Below are 14,839 nucleotides of genomic sequence, written 5' to 3'. Positions count from 1 at the left end.
TTTAACTGGTTTCTCTGTTTCAGGAAGAGAAAATGGTGTTGTTAAGGAAAATTATGGGCTTGGCCATCAAACATGGCACAGAAATATAAATATAGAAACTATGATCACATACCAAGTTCCTTGTGGTCATCGGGCACCTGTACAGAAGTACCCTCAGGAACACTGGGAGTGGATGATCTGACCCGTTTTGCTAAGAAGAGAAAGTTTAATGTGAAGAATTTGCAACATTTCATTGCAGTGCCAATGTCAATCACAACTTATCTTCTTAGTTCCCAATGGAACTGCCCTTGTCTTTGGCTCTCTTTGCTGTTTATCCTTCTGGACTAATTCTGTTTTGTCATTGTGTCAAATTTGGTCAGGTTACTATTTCAGTTGTCATAGTATATGACAACAAAACATAGACAGACATTATGACAGCGTTCACATTAGAGTATATTAAAAGTACCCTTGGAATTAAAATGTATGATGTGTTATTGTGAATGGTCCCAGGTATAATAATAAATACGATGTTTCAATAACTCATACCAAGCCAAAGTGTGTGCCTTGGTTCAAGATACATTTAGTTGCATTTATTGAAGAGTGAGGAGAGAAAGTTTAGGGTTTTATTGAGATGTAAACACTTCTGTTTGAGTTAGAAGATACTCTGCTTATTTATGGCCTACCTTGCTTATTGTGGAATATTTCACAACAATCACAAGCAATTTTCTCTCAGCAAATACTTTGTGCAGCATGCCAATTTGAGTGTTGAACCAACCACATGAGTTTGATGAGGGGGACTTGCGTTTTTGGGCAACAATGTTGCCGTCTTTGTCCCGTTGTCTCCATCGAACCAAAGGTTTTGGTTTTGGTTTAGATTTTCTCTTTTTCTTAGGTGACTAAGAAGGACAAAAAACAAAAGTAAAGAAAATAAAACCATATCGAATTGGCATAGCAAATCATTTAATGAAAACAGAAAAATGGAAAGTGTATTGAAAGTGCTACAATACCAGAGTTGCGTTGAGCTCTTTGATAATAGATTGTGCTGCCTTTTTCATCTCTTCAAGATGAGCCTCTGCATCTTCTAGTGATGACATCTTGCCTAAACAATACAGATGAAACATGTTAAAACTGTGGCCCTAACGATAGGGCCACAGTAGCCAGGCGTCCCTAGATCTTGAATACAACGTGTTTTGTTCTTGATATCGAAAACATTAACCTAGTGAGACATACAGCAAAAGAACATTTTTGCAAACTATAAGTATATGGAAAATAAAGAGCTAAGGATGAACATGTACAACCCCTGGCACACAAGTGGTTTTACAATTGTGTTGGGACTCTAGTGCTCATCTGTAAATTCTTAGGTTTAAACCATTAACTTTCATGTGAGCCAGGATAATTTCTGTTTATAAATAGATTAGAAAATAACAGGCTTTGCAGAAGTCAAGCAATTACGCAGAGGGGCATCCCCCCCTTGTTTAAACTTCCTATTTATGTATGGTCACTTTTGAAGCTGTGTATACAGAACTACTTACCAGAGACTTAGTATGCCACTGAAAATTGGGGTCAGAGGTCCAACAGGGAGACGGACAAACAAAAACCACACACAAACAAACGAGTGGCTGACTCACACAAAGAGTGAGAACGACAGACAGATGCTGGCTCTTAAAAGAGCCGTCTGTTTTATTTATAAAGGACTTGGTTGAGGTCGGAGTTAGGAGCAAGGGACAGGTTATCTGTAGAACAGTGATGAGACTATGCTCAAAAGAAAGCTTTTTAACGTTTAATCCGTAAGTATCAGAATTTGCGATATAAATACATTCGAGGACTTACCGAGGTAGGGGCGAAGGAGAATGACGCAACGTCCGGCGCACTGCTCGTGTTACGGAAACTAAAATCCATAAAAATTACAAAAACTCACATCATGATATTCAATAATCGATTAGGAAAGGACTACTTCACAAATGAAAATGTTTTTATTCTAAGCTATTTTATTTAGTGGCTTAATGTGGAAGTTGGTGTGTGGTTATTAAGTGTTTATGTACTGCAGAGCGAGGAATTGACGAGGGGAGGAAAATAAACCGGCATTTTGTCCTGATTCAATACACATCGTGTGTGTCCTTCTTCTACAGATGACTTGCACTATATGGAAAGATAATAACGGGGGTAATTTACAAAGAGTTCCGGTTTGACGGAAAGGAGCGACAAAAGCGTCCATAGCAACCACCTTAGATACGACAGACACGTGAAAAATCGTCGTAATAACTAACAAACCAAACATCGTACAGGTTCACCGAATGAAAATATTGAAACTGAAACAAACATATCTCGCCATAAATATCATCAAAAAACATTTTTATTAAGAAACATTGCTAAAATATAGCGTTTTCCACCAAGAATACAGCAATCTCCGCCATCTTGCCTGATCAGAGCGCGGCAGAGGTCTGCGCAGGCGCACTTGCCGTTTGGAGCATTTCGTAGGATTCTTTACGAAAATGTCTGCAGGAAGAGGCCACTGCCACCAGGGGGTCAAACATCCTCATGAATGTCCACTGAAGTAGCAGTGAACACATCAGGTCAGCCGTCCCAAGCACAGAATGAGTCTTCAGCAGACATGACCCTGTTGTTGGTCCAACAGATACTGGATTTTCAGAATAAAATGATGCTGACAGTAACAAACCAATCAGTCTGACAACCTGTGACTTATTTACTTAGTGAAAACGCTCATGTCTTAATGACCAACGCAGGAGAGGCATCAAAAAGCACATTTCAAAGAAGATACATAGTTGTGCAAATCATTCTTATCGGATGAGCTCAGGTTATTACCTCAGCGCATCTTTAAAAAAGCACCTCAAGTTTTTTTGGTTTGCCTCAAAAATAAACTAACACTACACACTACATTCAAATATAATATGAACTGATGTTAATTTTGTCCAGTTAGGGAGGCTGATCACCAATTCCACTCCTGCTACTGCCGATGATCAATGGTTCTAGTTAAAATTACAAGATAGTTTTCACACACATCGTCGAGTATTGGATCAGAGCGCTGTGTAGAAACAAGGCAGAGAACGAGATGCCTCCAATGATCTGCTGTATCGGGTGTTGAGAGACTGGTCAGGCTGGGATCATTCCAACATCCTGGTACAGTCACACAGGAAAACCTCTAACAAGTATGTCATTACTCACCATTCATATTCAACCTCTGGTAATCTGATGTAACAGTAAGAGCAACATCTGCTGGAGAAAAAAATTAATTTTAAATGTAATATAGTGACCTAGCTCTAAAAATAAAACATGAACTTGAAGAGACAATGGGTGTTTTACATAAAAAAGGGCCAGTGTTCTGTGCCTGCTTCTCTGCTCTTCTCTTCTCCTGTTTTTATTGTGAGGCAATTTTCAGCAGAGATGTGGCGATGGTGGTATAGTGGTGAGCATAGCTGCCTTCCAAGCTGTTGACCTGGGTTTGATTCCCACCCATCGCAGATTTATGTTTATAGATATGCCAAAACACCTCCTTCAGTTCAGTGGGTCCCTCATAAACCCCCAAAATGTTCAGTAATATAAATCCACAAGGATTTGAAAGAGTTTGAACTGACTTACATTGCTGATTTTGCAGTTAACCACGTCCACTCTGGAATACTGAGATCATCTGCAGAAAGTCTATCAGAGATGCAACAACATCCGTAAGAAATTCTGAGATTCCGGTGCACTTATATATATATATATTTTTTTTTTTAAATCATTTTCTTGCTTTTCTATTTGTATGCACTTTTTTAATTTCATTTAATTAATTTTTCTTTTCTTTTGGATGTGATTCCCTTTTCTCCTTAAAATCTGTCCTCTTCTTATTTTGAATGTGATTTTAGCATGTTTTAAAATTGTCTATATTGTATGTAAAGCTCTTTGAGCGCCATTTCCTGTATGCATGTAAATAAATACTATTATTATTATAAAGACCTCTCGCAGACTGTTGTCTAGTTACAGTAACACCAAACATGTTTACTTCACATCCTTTAATTCTGTTAAATTGTGACACCTTTTTAACACTTACCCCTTGGGATCCGAGGAACTTGGAGACCAAGTCAACACCTTCATTTTTTAAATGTGGATTATGACAAGGCATATAATTCAGCAGGAAGAGGCCACTGCCATCAGAGAGTCAAGTATCCTCAAGAATGTCCACTGAAGTAGCTGTGAACACGTCAGGTCAGCCGTCCCAAGCACAGAATGAGTCTTCAACAGACATGAGTCTTTGTTGGTCCAACAGATACAGGATTTTCAGAATAAAATTATGCCTGAAATTAACAAACCAATCAGTCTGACAACTTGTGACTTATTTACTTAGTGAAAACGCTCATGTCTAAATGACCAATGCAGGAGAGGCATCAAAAAGCACAAGAAGATACATGTTTGTGCAAATCATTCTTATCGGATGAGCTCAGGTTGTTACACCTCAGCGCATCTTTAAAAAAGCACCTCATGTTTTTATTTGGTTCGCCCCACAAATAAACTAACACCTCACTCCTCGAATCTAAATATGATATGAACTGATGTTTATTTTGTCCAGTGAGGGAGGCTGATCACCAACCAATGCGATCATTCCACCATCCCAGTACAGTCACACAGGAAAACCTCTAACAAGTATGTCATTCCTCACCATTCATATTCAGCCTCTGGTAATGTGATGTAACAGTAAGAGCCTCATCTGCTGCAGAAAAAAGAGCATTTTAAATCTAATAACTGTGAGTTAGCTCTAAAAATAGAACATGAACTTGAGGAGACAATGGGTGTTTTAGAAAGACAAGGCCCAGAGTTCTGTGCCTGCTTCTCTTCTCTTCTCCTGCTTTTCTTGTAAGGCATTTTTCTCTACAGATGTAGTGATGGTGGTATAGTGGTGAGCATAGCTGCCTTCCAAGCAGTTGACCTGGGTTCGATTCCCAGCCATCGAAGATTAATGTTTATAAATATGCCCAATCACTTGACTTCCATTATTCAATCCCAATTCTGTTCAGTGGGTCCCTCATAAACCCTCAAAACGTCCAGTCACATAAATTCAGAAGGCTCTGTTGGGTTGAGACCAACTTAGCTGACTCACTAGTTAACTATGTCACATCGGGGACACTAAGAGCATCTGCAGAAAGTCTCTCAGAGCTGAAGAAACTCAGAAAGTTGTCCTCTCCTAAATAAAATGTTTCTGTTTCTATGCATTTTTTTAATTTCTCATTTCTTGTCTTTTAAATGTAATTTTACCATGTTTCTATGTCTTCTTAATATGTGTCCTCTACTTATTTTGAATGACATTGACGAATGTTTAAAAAAATCTATATTGTATGTAAAGCACTTAGAACGGCATTTCTTGTAAGTAGGTGAATAAAGGTGATTATTATTATTAAAACTAGTTACAGTGACACCAACATTTTTACTTCAGATTAATGATAGGTCAATATATGAAAAACAAGGCCAGTGAACTGCTTCCATTTTATTAGGAAATTCAACAGCGAAGGTGCAATGCAGCATTTGCAGGTCCCTTAAATGGGAAGTAAACTATTTCAATTTGTTGTAAAACTATGGATAATAATACAATTTGTGCTTGTGATTGAAGAGTCATTCTTAAGGATGTGTTTAAGGATTCTACACATTTGTATTCGTTTGAATTGTATCGAATCTCTGAGAAAGGGCTCTGACCTTCCAGCATGATGTCATAGATGGAAACAGCATCGTACTCTTTCAATTAATGCTGAATAATGTTATTTTGTTGATGTTCTCTTTTACATGTACTTCTGTCCATCCTGGGAGAGGGATCCTTCACATGTGGCTCTCTCTCTTAGGTTTCTAAGTTTTTTTTTACTGTTCATAAGAGTTTTTTTCTTGCTCTCGTTGAGGGTAAAGAACATCGGGGGTAGCACCTGGTTAGGCCTAGGTGACAAATTGTGATTTGTGAGTATTGGTTAAACAAATAATACTTGCTGGATTGATTGATCGTTGTTAACAGGATTTTAACCTGTGCGGGGGTGACCCCAATGGATTTCGTGTCCATCGCCTTAACCACTCGGCCACAACAACTGTATGTACAGAGAAAATTAATTTACAAGTCAGATGAAAACTTTGTTAGTTCTTACAAATTATCAGGTAATATTAACACAAGCTTCCCAGAGTTCCTTAGGCTTCAGTGTATTTGTCTTGTATGTAAGGAGAGGACAGACACGTAGAATTTCCTATGTACACAAAGTGCGAATCACAGATTGTGCACGGAATGAGATGACTATACAACCTGCTGATTGTAACACAACCCTTGAATCACAGGGATGCCATCATATCATCTGAATGTTTCACTGCCAGGAGCAAACTAGAGGAAATATTGTGTAACTGCTCCTGATCCAGTTCTTAAGTTCATAACTTACATCCTTACATTATTACAAATACACTGCACTTCATGATACTGAGGGAGGGCTGTGGGACACCGCTGGGGGCTGACAGCTGCTTCCTTACTTCTATGACAACATGAGTGATGAGGTTACAAGATCCTTCCGTGCAAGGATAAATCATACGAAAGAATAATGTATGAGTCGTGCAGTCAGTAAATCTGTTTCACAAAGGAAATTACTATAATACCGGCATTTGGATATATAACTTATTCAGCACGCCTTCTTTTTGTGTTTTTTGTCACATAAAATGTTCAAAGTAGTTTTTATACCATGTGTATTTTACAGTAATGTGATGATGTGACAGCACAGTGATGGGGGCCAGTGCCTTCATGCTTTCTCCAGCAGGTGGTGCTATAAGCCTGCTGGTCATCCCTACCTATGGCCCTTCTTGAAAAATGGTTCACGACGCATTTCTGAAGTTATTCAGCAAAAGATCACATTTAACGTCTTCAAGGCAACTGTGACTAAAATATTGGCATACATTATACAGAGTGCTTAACTACGTTTTTTTTTTAAGCCTGCACTGCTGTGTGTGAGTGCTTGCGTGTGTGTGTTTGCGTTTGTGTGTGTGTGTGTGTGTGTGTGTGTGCTTGAACTTGTTTTGCACATTTTCCAGCATCAACACTGACATTTTCAAAACCAGTAGCCTGCTCCCCATGAGGCAAAACGTTGTTCCTGAGCTCCTGGTTAAGGTCAGACTTAAGACATGAATTGTGGTTAGGTAAAATTTAGGATTAAGCATGAATTGGACATGGTTAAGGTCATGTTTAAGGCTTTGGTTAGACTGTCCACATTGAATGGAAGTTAGTACCTAGAACACCGTGAATGAGGATATTTGGCCGGCGCTCACTTTCTGACCCTCTTTCAAAACACTAAGATTTGGCTTTAGTGTGTGTGTGTGTATGTGTGTGTGTGTTTGTGTGCGTTTTTTGACAAGTCACACTTTGAATGAGGTTGGTACAAGCTGATCATATTGCTCAGGTTGAGAGAATTTTCCCGAGGCAGTGATATACAGTATATATGTGTGTGTGAGTGCCTCCACATGACTTCTAGCATGCATGTGTCTACTGTATATTCTCATGCTGGTGTGAAAGCGTGTTAGAGGGGGGGGGGAAGAAACCCACTCATGAGTATATGTGTGAGTGTGTGTGTGTGTGTGTGTGTGTGTGTGTGTGTGTGTGTGTATCAAAGTCTTATAATCTCAGCCATGATTAACAGTGGAGTCCAACTGGTCACAATAAGGTCTTTGTGCTGAGTTCAGGGGCAGCAGGTGAAAACTCAGCTCCAGACCTCAGACTGACCAGAGTCAGTACAGTGCACTAACTCGGTCCTGTCTGCTTGTGTGTGTGTGTGTGTGTGTGTGTGTGTGTGTGTGGATCGGCACATGCTTAAGTGGCGGCATGTTTGACCATAAGCTTGTTTGTATGCATGCCAACCCCGATTAACCATGTTTAAACCTTTTGAGGATTAACAGATTTTTATTCTGTTCTTTGGTCAGTTCACCTTAAACGAACCATGGATTCTTTGTAACCAAGCAAAAACATTAATGGGTTTTATTCGCTATAATGGCTCTACTTTTTACTATTTAAGTGAAAGATTTCCATGGTAAATAAACCAATAAAATCAAGTATCTGACTAAAAATAAACAACTGAAGAAGCCATGTGAAGCTGATCCGGTCGCAGTTTCTATCTGAGCCTGAGTTGCTCCATCATCACATACAAATATGGATTCCATGCAGGTCTCGTCTGCCAGGACCACAAAGCTGTATCTGTGCCGTCCTGAAGGAGGCCAGTGGGGCACTGCTGCGTCATGACAGCACCACATTCAGCCGCTGACATTTCAACAGCCGTTTAGGTGACACTCCACCATGAAGACACTTTTCCTTCCACGAAACACGAAGCTGCACCTTGGGATGATGTAGATGACTTGGCCTGTGTGGGTGTGAGTGCATTTATGTGGCTCATTTTCCTGCTCATGGCTTCTCTCAAAAAACCTTCATGTGTACATTGTCAGTGGTTATGTGCTTACCTCACTCACTCGGTTTATTTCCTCTCACCAAATTGGTTTGCAATGTTGACTGTGACGATTACGTTTGTTTGGTGGAGGATTTTCTCTCATGTACATTTTCGCTGGGAGTTTTTCAGAGACAACCTTGGTTATAAAATCATACGCATGCCTTGGGATTATAGTATATTTTTGTGCATTTCTGTGCGTGTGCAGCTTTGTAGCGAATACACAACCCCTTTTGTTTGTCTTGGCGCCAGTGGCCCCCTGCTGTTTGCCTGTTTGTGTTACCCTCCACCAGGCTGGGACTCGCATGAATAAGGGAGAAGGACATGACACATATTCTATGAGGTGACTTTCCCCACACTCCTTGGCTCTGCCCGGCTCTCCTGGCTTGGGGCCTCTGGGCATGGATGGATGCCCGGTGGGGAAGGCAAGGGGCGTTGCGCGGCTACATCCCTGGAGGACAGGTCGGTGGACTGGTAATTTTCAACGAAGCAGAACCCAAGTTGTTCCTAATAAACCACGTGTGTTCCTGCCTCCATGGCTCACAGAAAGAAATGTGAGTTCAACATCTGCAATGTATGAAAATGAAATCAAATTCAAGATCACAGCCAGGGAGAATATGCTGGTAGTCTTGCCAGGCTCGCACTGAATGATGAGTAGGAATATTTGGGGGGGGAGAAGCTAAAACAGCCTAAAATGTCAAAGCCTTACCAAAGAAACAGCACAGAAACAGTCAAATAAAATGACAACAAACTCTGTCACCAGAATATTTTTCTGTGTCACATACAAAGACACATGAGCTGCGCTGACACACAACCTCTTTTAAAGACTCCGTTTGTGGTTTGAACAGATTTTTCCACTCTACTTGCTACCATGTAGATGATTGTATGTTGTCCCTGGCAATATCTGCATCACAGAGTTAACATCCAGTGACACCAGGGTGACTGTCATGTTGGCAAGCCACTAATTTGGATCTTTTTTAAGTCAACAAACATCAGAAAATGATTCTTTTGTTGCACGGAAAGGAGTTTCACAGACATCAGCTTGCCCAAAATTACATACAATTCCTCAAAGAATGCATCACGCTGACCATGGGTGGTCCTTGCAACATGGCATTTTTCACTTTCCCTTCTTTGTAATAAAATTTTTCTAAGATTTCACATACAAATACTTGTGTAACTTCTTCAGGACTACCGAGAAATCGTTCATAAAACTACATCAGATATATTTAGTATAGAGCAGAGTTCACGTATGTCTGCCAGGTACCTTTTCCCAATCACCACAAACATCCCATCTAAAGGGTATCGACACTTACGAAGGATGGCGCTATTTAATTGTGGTCCAGACTACCAGGGATTTGGATCTCCCAATCACAGGCCACCTCTCATCAAGCCACCAGCATGGATTCCATCTGTATCACATTAGTAACCCCTTGCTGCTGCGTGGTGAAGGTGTTCCTGCTCCGTGTATGTTTCATCACAGAGCTCCGGCAAACTCTCCTGAGCTGTAAGCGATCTGCGACCACTGGCCCCGCAGAAACCCAGAGAGATGGATAGCGCACGCATAAACGCTAACACAAGGCAGGATCCCTATCGCGGCCGGCTACTGTGGGGGCCCAGGGGCTTGGTTTCTGACATGAAGCTGATAACTGCTGGAGTTTAAAGGCTCATTCAACATCCTGGTTCTGTCATGGAGTCCTTGATAAAAAGGAAGACGAGAGAAAGCTGCTGCGGAGCCTCACAGTTAGCCTGTCTGATTGTGGCAGACCCACAGCACCTACAACCAGCAACAGCTTCGCTGACACAGATTAATTACATGAAGTGATTGACTGATAGCAAGTGGGTCTACTTGAGTTTGGGCATCCTTCTAGATGTACAAACTCCTAACCCTATCTCTAAGGCTGAGCACAGTAACCTGACGGAGGAAACTCGTTTCGGCAATTTGTATTCGCCATCCTGTTATTTAGGTCTTTAACTATTTTCATTGTTTTCCCAGGGAATAATTGACAGCTCTTCATCAAAGCAATAGCATATTTAGGGGACTGTGTGCAATTATATACATCTTGATTGAATTTAGACATGTGCAGTTTAGACTTTATTTACATTCATTGTTTAAGACATGCAGGCCCCCTGTAGTGTTACTCACAGTATAATGGGAATGGCAATATTATTGTGAAATTTAGATTATCTATTACATTTGGCATCATATTTTTGCATAACCTTGCTAGAAAATCTTTTCATGCAATCTATTAATCTATTCAGCTAGATTGCTCTTTTTTTTAACTAGACTGTTGTAAGTAGAACTAAAATATATTCCAAATCCAAACTGCACTGATGAGAACAGAAAATGTACTATACCTTATTATATTCTGAAAAATCTATAAATTTGATTCAGTGAGCCTACTTGGCCGCACAACCAGTAAAAGTCAAACTCTAACTTCCCACATTGTTTATTTAGCTCTAATCATCCACTGTCTCACATTAAAGATAGTTAGCTTTATGACTTCCTTTGAGTTCCCTCTCTGAAACTCAAACCAGTCCCCCCCCCCCCGTTTCCCATGAAACTCAACAGAGCCGACAATCCGACTCACTATTTATTCTCCACCGTATGAACCCAAGCGCAAGTCTTGTCTGTGTAAATACAGGTGAAACGAGAGATCTGTCTGAAGGGGAGGTGGAGGGTGTGCAGGCTGGATTCAACAGGACATGCCATAGTTACTTTACTGTCTCTGTAACTTTAATCCTTATTCCAGAGGACTTGGCACGCACCTGAGCTTTCAAACACTGCCCGAGAATGTTAATGTAAGCACTTAATCTCAATTAACAACAAGGAAGCATATTCTGCGGCTCCCGCGGAGATTTATCTTCCGCTGCGGCTGGGTCCGAATGGAGAAGGGGTATTAGGTAGGATGGAATATGGAGTCTAAACACAATGTGCACATTACAGTTCATTAAACAGCCACTGGCCAATAAAGAGCACCTCTTATGTTTTCTCACTGATTTACCAGTATGTACTGGTGGTGATAACACAATTTACAGTTTTTTTCGACTGCATAAACACTACAAGCAAAATTATTACACAATTATCAAAACCTGACACTCAAGGAGCAAAACATGGGCCCAGATCTGCACCACGATAAACACAATGTCAGCTTCACACTTTTTCCAAAACAATACACACAGTGATCTGCAAAACATTAAACACACTTGTAAACATTAGACACAGAAGTATATCAAGTAGTCACTTCCTTGCAATTCCTAAGCACTGACAGTCAAATGAACACCCCTATGGGCCAATTGGTTAAACACAGCCATCAGGTGTGCAAACACATGATTGCTTAATTGTAGTCACACCAATCAGGTTCAAGCACTTTACAAATGCAGCAGCTGAGTTCACCTGTTTTCAACCAAAATGGAGCTTGTGCTCAAAAAAGAAGAAGAGTGAGGGTGAGAGGGGGAATCCACAGAGGAGGAAAAGGCTGCGGCTGCGGCATGACCTCAGAGAGAGCCACATGTGAGGGATCCCTCTCCCAGGACAGACAGAAGTGCAACAGATGCCACGTGCAGGAGAACATCATCAATAATCAAAGTCTCTAGCAGCATTGATGACGGTAGACATCCCGAAGGACAACCCCAACATGACATGCCAAGCAGTCCCGCTGCAAGCAGTCCATGCTCAACAACCATCTAGACCACGATCCACCATCCAGACCAGACGCCACTCCAGTCCTCAGTCACCGTCCACCGCCGCCCACCAGGAGGACCCATCACAAGCCACCACCGCGGTCCTGGTCCACCGCCCGTGCCCAATGCCAACGCGACACAGAGTCCACCACCAGCACCATGATCAGCCCACATGACTCAGAATCCGCCACACTGGATCCAACACCGCGACCCCCGGTGCGCGATGCACAAACCGCAATCCATGGTGCGGCCACAGAGGCCCTGGATCTGTGGGTGATAAAGCAAAGGGATTCCGGGGGAGGGGGATAGGGATGGAGAAGAGGAAGGAGAAGCTGGAAAGAGAAGCTCCGTGTGTCATGTGTCATAAAATAGAAGTAACGTTCTGGTGCACTAATTAGTTCTAACTATAAGCTTTATCAAAAAGGAAGGTTTTGAGCCTACTTTTAAACGAACAAAAAGGTGCTATATTATTAAGGGCCTTGAAGGTGAGGAGGAGAATTTTAAATTCTATTCTAGATTTAACTGGAAGCCAGTGTAGTGATGCTAATATTGGAGAAATGTGCTCTCTTCTCTTTGTTCTCGTCAGGACACGTGTTGCGGCATTTTGGACAAGCTGTGGAGTCTTTAACGACTTCCTGCTGGAGCCTGATAATAATGAATTACAATAGTCCAGTCTCGATGTAACAAAGGCGTGGACTAGTTTTTCTGCATCTTTTTGTGAAAGGACATGTCTAATTTTTGAAATATTACTCAAGTGGAAAAAAGCGGCCCTAGAAATTTGTTTTAAGTGACTATTAAAGGATAAATCAGGATCGAAGATCACTCCCAAGTTCCTGACTGTTTCATTGGAAGCAAGGGCAATGTCGTCTAGCGCAGCTATATCATTAGATAATGCATCTCTAAGGTGTTTGGGGCCAAGTATTATAACCTCTGTTTTGTCTGAGTTTAATAAGAGAAAATTGCGGGTCATCCAGGTTTTTATGTCCTTGAGACATGTTCGAAGTTTAGTTAATTGATTACTTTGTTCAGGTTTTATTGACAAATATAAAGTAAAACCTTAAAACAATTATCTTAAGATAAAGTATATCTAGGATTTGGTTGTGCGCATGTGAGAGAACTCTTTTAAAAACTAGGCTTTCTTCGTCTGCATACATTAAAATAAAAAGGCTTTGATTTACTCCAGTCTGTGTTTTACAGTTTTTCACAATTGTTAAAACACGTTTTTCAAAACAATAACGGTTTTCTCCAAACTGCAGACAGAAAACTGAAAACCTCACACACAAAATGCTAAACCTGACACTCCCTTTGCAAGATGACTCTTTGCCAATAAATCTCTTAACTGTTCATTTGGTACACACAGCCATATTTTCAAATGACACACACATACCATTCATTGAGTACACACAACTAAGCATTTGCTTGCACACTACCAAGCATTCACAGCACACTGAAGTGCAAAACTGAAAACACAATCATCAAAATGGAACACACCATATGAATGACAGTGACTCTGGAGAATGAGCCATTTCTCCTTTTGTAAAATGTCTCAGTGTAGGCCCACTTTTTATAGTCAATATGCAGCATAAAAAAGTTTATTTCGGTAAACACAGCGAACAGTACAGTACTGTTACCCCCCCCCCCCCCCCCCCATTCATAAAAATTATTCAGGCATCAGGCCTCCGGTTCCTATCTGGCCTGAGGGCCTCATCCACATCACAGGCAATGTTCTCCCTGTCCAAGCAGCGTTGGAAGAAACACCTTCAGTGGCGCATGAAGCCCTGACAGGCCTCGACACTCACGTCGCCATAAGCCTCCTCCATGGCCTGGAGCAGTGGGACCCGGTCCAACTCGTTTTCATTCATGACCTTCCGCCTCCAAGCTGAAAAGAATTCCTCAATAGGATTCAGGACAGGAGAATAAGGTGGAAGGTATTGAACGGAAAAATGTGGGTGGTCCTGAAACCACTCACACACTTGAGCAGCCCGTTGGAAGCTCACACTGTCCCAGATGATAACGTGATCGATCCGCTGTGGGTCATCTATCTGGCCAGGTGGTACCAGCCGGTCATGCAGGCCATCCAGGAAGACGATGAGATGGGCAGTGTTATAGGCCCCAAGGAGGGCATGGCGGTGCAAGATCCCATGGTGATTCATTGCAGCCCACATTGTGATGTTCCCACCATGCTGGCCGGGGGCCTCCTCTTCACCAGGATGAATCCCACCTCATCAATAAAGATGTACTGGTACAACACATGAGCTGTGTCATGCTCCTGGATACGTCCTGGGTTTGTTCCCTTGGGGTTGAATGCACTTATTGTAAGTCGCTTTGGATAAAAGCGTCAGCTAAATGAAATGTAATGTAATGAAATGTAAATCCGCTGACACAGACAGCATGACAATGCAAGTTACAGTATGGACACAGAGAGGTCAACACAGTGGGCTACAGTGAGACACTGTAGAAAATTAACAATATTGGCTTACAGGTACAATACATTCATGTGTCAGTGCTGAATGTTGGTACTTACAAGCACAAACTCTCACCGTAACTCCTTCATGCCTGTGTTCCGTTCAAATGGGACCCTGAACACTTGTTTCATCCGTATGGCAGTCCTATGAAGAATACGCTCCAATGTAGAGATGCTGACGGTCTGGAGGTTTCTAAATGTAGCATGGTCAGCCAGGATCCTAGTTTTTATTTGTCTGAGTGTGAGAGAGTTGTGCACACGAACCATATCTACAATTTCA

The 14,839-nt window shown here is 41.5% G+C and overlaps 1 non-coding gene across 1 annotated transcript; it reads right to left on the bottom strand.

The window, feature by feature from the left end:
- Nucleotides 1-5,956: 5,956 nt before the first annotated feature.
- Nucleotides 5,957-6,039, bottom strand: trnas-cga (transfer RNA serine (anticodon CGA)). The gene has a single exon. It is a non-coding gene; the product is annotated as a tRNA-Ser (tRNA).
- Nucleotides 6,040-14,839: the final 8,800 nt, after the last annotated feature.

This window comes from Platichthys flesus, chromosome 21 (genome assembly GCF_949316205.1).
Source record: "Platichthys flesus chromosome 21, fPlaFle2.1, whole genome shotgun sequence".
Taxonomy (NCBI): domain Eukaryota; kingdom Metazoa; phylum Chordata; class Actinopteri; order Pleuronectiformes; family Pleuronectidae; genus Platichthys; species Platichthys flesus.
The sequence above is the reverse complement of the archived record's forward strand: the minus strand, read 5'-3'. Positions and strand labels throughout refer to the sequence as shown.